This window comes from Impatiens glandulifera, chromosome 1 (genome assembly GCF_907164915.1).
Source record: "Impatiens glandulifera chromosome 1, dImpGla2.1, whole genome shotgun sequence".
Lineage (NCBI taxonomy): Eukaryota > Viridiplantae > Streptophyta > Magnoliopsida > Ericales > Balsaminaceae > Impatiens > Impatiens glandulifera.
This window is the reverse complement of record NC_061862.1, coordinates 24,897,070-24,903,198: the sequence shown is the minus strand read 5'-3', so window position 1 is coordinate 24,903,198 and position 6,129 is coordinate 24,897,070.

Here is a 6,129-nt window from a genome sequence, read left to right as displayed (position 1 = left end):
ATTTTCTGAGATGTGAAGTTGATCATTGCTTCTATATAAAGAGGTTTGATAAATTATACATTATTTTACTCATCTACGTTGATGACATGTTGATTGCTAGAGCAAGCTTGTATGAGATTAACAAGCTCAAGAAAGAGTTGTCTAAAAAGTTTGCAATGAAGGATTTGGGTGCTGCAAAACAAATCCTTGGGATGAAGAAGTTCTCAAGCTTTCACAAGAAGAATATGTGAAGAAAGTTCTTAGCAGGTTCAACTTGTATGATGTAAAACCAGTTACTACCCCATTAGCTAGTCACTTCAAACTATCTAAAGATCAGTCGCCTTCAATAGAGGAGAAAAAATACATGGCCACTGTTCTGTATGCCTCTGCCATTGGTTATATTATGTATGCGATGGTTTGTACAAGACCAGATATAGCACATGTAGTGGGAGTTGTTAGCAGGTTCATGAGCAACACGGGTAGACAACATTGGGAAGTAGTAAAGTGAATACTACGATACTTAAGAGGAAGTACTGGTTTCACTTTGTATTTTCGAAAGTCTAATATGGGTTTGGAAGGATATGTTGATGTTGACAATGGTGGTGATATTGATAGTAAGAAGAGCACAACATGGTACATTTATACTCTGGGAGGTACTGCAATCAGTTGAGTTTCAAAATTGCAGAAGATTGTTGCTCTTTCTAGTTGTGAGGTAGAGTATGTTGTTGTGTCATATGTTGCTAAGGAGATGATGTGGTTACAACCCTTTTGCGAAAATTGGATCAAGACTACGAGGGAAATGTGTTGCGATGCGATAGTCAGAGTGCCATTAATTTGACAAAGAATCCAGTTTATCATGGCAAGACGAAGCATATACAGGTTTATTATCATTTCATCCGATCAACTTTAGAAGATGGAGTATTAGCTCTTGAGAATATTCTCGGGAGTGAGAATCTAGCTGATATATTGACGAAAGCTGTGAAAAATGAGAAACTGAAGTTGTGTGCAACTTCAGTTGGTCTTCTTCGTTAAGACACCGGATGGAAAACCGCTACCGATCGAGATATGATAAAGTTAATCTCCAAGTGGGAGATTGTTGAGTTATGTATCCTTCTGTAACACCGATCCGATTATCCCCCGGTCTATGTCCCGTTCCATAGCTTATCTCGTGTTTGTGAGACACATGACAATATGGAAGGACTACCGCGAGGCAGCTCGATGTTTGATGATTTTAACCATGGTTTGCGCGCTAAGAATCTTTTAAAATGAAAATTTTAGTTTTTAAAAGATTTTGAAAATACCTAGAGTGGTAAGAAATTAATTATGTAAAATAATTAATTCTTTATTCAAACATTAATAATCTAGGAGGCTAAATAACAATTTAACCAGAACTCGGTTTAAATTAATTAAACATAATTAATTTAAAGATTATTTATTTAAAAATCAGAGTCGCCAAGAGATTTTATGAAAATCAATAAAATGATACGTGTACAAACGTATTTATACCAGAATTTCTGAAAAAAGTGGTTTGTTGTCTGTTTATGCTCGGAAAAGGGCTTTTGCGCTATGTCCTCTACGCCCGCCTAAGGACGGTTTTCAAAATCCTTCTAAAATAAAAAGCCTGGCTTTTATTAATCTAATTATAACATTCCTTATCTTTAATTAGTAGTCCAGGGGTCCTAAATGAGGATAGACTTTAAATAATTGTACAAAATTATTTAAAGAAGGTGTGTACCTGTTGCGTTGAGGTTCAGATTTAACAAAACCTGAAAATATCAAAAAAAAATATTAGAGAGTATAACCAAACAAGACCTTATCAAAAAACATTTGCTTTGGGAAACATCCCGAAGATTCTTGAGAGTTACTTTCTGACATTGAGAATACCATTTTTTTTTTAAAATGGGGTTTGGTTCCAGAATAATTTTGGATTTTTAAAAGTTGGGACCAAACTGGCCTAAGGATTAAATCCTAGGTTCGAGTCCGATCTTGTCAATCTGGTCTTAATAGGGTTTGAGAGGTTCAATCTTGAGTGAGGGTTCGGACTTAAGCCTAGGGCTTGGGTTAGGCGTAACGGTCAAAACATGATTACAGTTACATAGAAATCGTCCCAGCATGTTTATAAACTTGTAATACCACTAATTGAACCAACAAAATCGGATTATTAAAAGCAAGAACACAAAATTTTAAAAATCCAAAATTTCAAGCTTTTTTCTCAAATTTCAGTTTGATCAAACATGATCAAAACTTGATTACAGTGGTTTGGAAATCATTCATAGATGTGTATAAACATGTATAGCAACTTCTTGAATCAAAAAAGTTGAGTTTAACCCAAGAACACAAGATTTCAAAAAATCTAGTTTTCAAGCTAATTTTCTAAAAAAAATTATTCATGGAGATTTGATCTATCCTCTTTCAACATAAAACATATATACGATATATAGACTATTCTTAACAAAGAAATTCCATAATCAACGTTCATAACAAGATCAAACTGATCAAACAAAAAAATTTGAAAATAATCAAAAATTTCAATTATAAATCGAAAATCAAGACTTTTGGAATCATACCAACAACTGGAAAACATTTTTGGGCAGTGTTGGAAGTGATTCAGAAGCCTGGATCGAAACTTGGCTCACCAGAGAAAGTTTTGCAGAAAACTATTATTGGCCGGAAATTGCAGGTCTTCGATTCAGCGATTTGATGTGTAATTTGCAGTTATTGTTTGATGGATTGGTATTAGGATGGTAGGGGAGTATTTAAAGGGTGGATTGGTCGGGTATAGAAGACCAATTCAACTTGATTTTGATCACCGACGTTCTTATCCCTAAATCATGACAGTCTTATCTCGGGGAAGATAAGGTTTCTAAATAAGGGAGAAACGTAGGCGCTGACGAGGGGATCACGTGGGCGAAAAAATCAACGAATTTCATCGCCAGTGGACGAAGCTGGAGCTTCTAGAAGAAACGTGTCGACGAGGTCGCGATTCCAACGACCCCTGCGTTCCAACGAAGAACGCCTGACGTCGTCTGCATTTCGTCCGTAGTCAGCGGTATTAACTAGCGGGGTTAGTCCATCCCATTAGTTGATCCGGTACGGGTGCGCACATGTGGTTCCGCTATAGTTGAGTTTCTGGCGTGTTTTGGGCTGTCGGATGAGATCTGGACGCTCATTTGATGGTCCAGGATCCTGCTGCAAAGTTTAAACATAAAATCAACCACATAGGATTATGCAATTTTTAATTTTATTTAAAAGGTTATTTAAAATCGAATTTAATTCCTTTTAAATCCATTTTTTCACCACAAAAATTCACAAAAAATATTTCTAGATTCATAATAACAATTATGATCATGTTTTATTTTTTTTTTGGAATTTTGGGGTATTTTATTTAATTAGTTTAAGTCATGAATTAAACATAAATCATGAATAAATCCTAATTAAATATTTTTAACCTCTTCCTTGGTCTAATTTGGGTAAAATATAAACAAATATTTTATCCTCAAATTATTTTTGAATTTTGGAAAGTTTCCTTAATTAACGTTTAATTATCACAATAATTAATCATTAATTAGTTTTAATTCATTCTTTCAAGTTATTTTGAATATAAAAATCCAAAATATTATTTTCTTATTATTAAACATAATAATATTATTTTTCAAATATGGTAATTCAAATTTTCATGCTTACACCTACACTTATAATAAACTCTATATTATTAATTAGAGTTTATTGGGTTTGTATTTGGTTTCGGACTTGGGCCTGACCAACAGTTATTTATGTTTATTACCTGAATGTTTACATTATAAATATGTGATTATTAAGGGTTTACAAAAGATTATATATAATTCTAGAGAGATAAAGTGTGAGGTAAAAACTATGTATTCCTTCTTCTTCTTCATTATATTAAAATTTGATGGCGGTTGAAGTAGACGTAGCTCAATTTGAGTGAACCACTATAAATCTGTGTCTTCTTGTGTTCTTCTTTCTTGCGTTTTTTACAGATTGTTTCAAGCATGTCGAATTTGGGAGATACAAATCCTAACATATTCTATAAATGACAACTTTTACAGTAAAATACTGATTTATGACTTAGGCATACTTTTAAGGTTGAAACCTAATTCTAGCATAAGAATAGAGGAGTGTAGAGTCGACTTCAAGTTTTGTGTTACCTGAATGTTTACCTTATAAATATTTGATTATTAAGGATTTACAAAATACTAGACATAATTTTAGAGAGATAAAGTGTGAGGCAAAAACTATGTATTCCTTCTTCTTCATTATATTAAAATTTGATGGCGGTTGAAGTAGACGTAGCTCAATATGAGTGAACCACTATAAATCTGTGTCTTCTTTGTTCTTCTTTCTTGCGTTTTTTACAGATTGTTTCAAGCATGTCGAATTTGGGAGATACAAATCCTACCATATTCTATACATGACAACTTTTACAGTAAAATACTGATTTATGACTTAGGCATACTTTTAAGGTTGAAACCTAATTCTAGCATAAGAATAGAGGAGTTTAGAGACGACTTCAAGTTTTGTTTTACCTGAATGTTTACCTTATAAATATATGATTATTAAGGATTTACAAAATACTAGACATAATTCTAGAGAGATAAAGTGTGAGGCAAAAACTATGTGTTCCTTCTTCTTCTTCATTATATTAAAATCTGATGACGGTTGAAGTAGACGTAGCTCAATTTGAGTGAACCACTATAAATCTGTGTTTTCTTGTGTTCTTCTTTTTTGCGTTTTTTATAGATTGTTTCAAGCATGTCGAATTTGAGAGATACAAATCCTAACATATTCTATACATGACAACTTTTACAGTAAAATACAAATTCATTACTTAGGCATACTTTTAAGGTTGAAACCTAATTCTAGCATAAGAATAGAGGAGTCTAGAGCCGACTCCAAGTTTTGTGTTACCTAAGAAAAAAAATGTGATTTTTTGGGAGCCCTAGTTATAGTTAAAGAAATTATTTTTTTTTGTGAGATTTGAATTAATGATTAAATAAAAATTTTTAATTTTTATTCTCAACCACTAAGTTAAATAATTTTATATTTAAAAAATAATAAATTTAATTAATTTAATATCTTATTTTTTTATATTGAAATTGGAGTTGGCTCTCCTAGAGGTGAAGTACTTATTGTAGAGATTTGTATTTCCCAAATCCGACCTGTTTGAAACGATTTGTAAAAACGCAAAAAATAACACAAGAAAACACAGATTTATAGTGGTTCACTTAAATTGAGTTACGTTCATTTCAGCCGCTATCAGATTTTACTATAAAGAAGAAGAAAAAGAAGTAATACAGAGTTTTTCCTCACAGTTTATCTCTCTAAAATTATGTCTTATTTTTTGTAAACTCTTAATAATCACATATTCATAAGATAAACATTCAGGTAATAAAAACTTAAATAACTCTTGATCAGGCTCAAGCCCAAATCAAATACAAACCCAATAAATTCAAATTAATAATTATAAAATTTATTATAAATGTAGGTTTCATAACCCAACATTTATAAAAATAGAGATGTGAATTATACTAATAGAATGAGAGGATGAACACTGTTACAACCTATAACCATTACAACCATTACAAAGATCAATTTTAGCAAGAATATTATAATAATAATATATTTGTGCAGAAAAATGTTATCAATTGTTTTTTACATGTAAAATTTAAAATTTTATTAAAAATTAATTAATTATTATTTTTGACAGAATTTCTTTTAATTATTATTAATTAATTATTATGTTTAAAAATAATTGTCTACTGATGGAAAATAAAACCTCTTCTAAAACAATGCTCTTTATTTTTATTTTTCAAAAAAAACAAATTTAGAATTTTTAAGGGTGTATTTTTTCTTTCAAATTATACGGTCAAGTTTATTTTTTTGTATTTAAAAATGTTTGCGACGGCCGGTAGTGGCGCTTCCATGTTTCGGAACTCCTGTTTCAAAGTTCTCCATACTGACTCTATCGTTTATGGATATGTGCTCCGACATCGTTTAATATTACAATGAAAAACTAACCGAGAGAGTTGTTTGTTTGTTTCTGAATATGAATCATTGACTTGCTTACTGACCGTTTGTCTGTCTGTCTGTCTGAGATTTTGAGTTGATTTTTTCTCTTTTATTTGGTCCAAT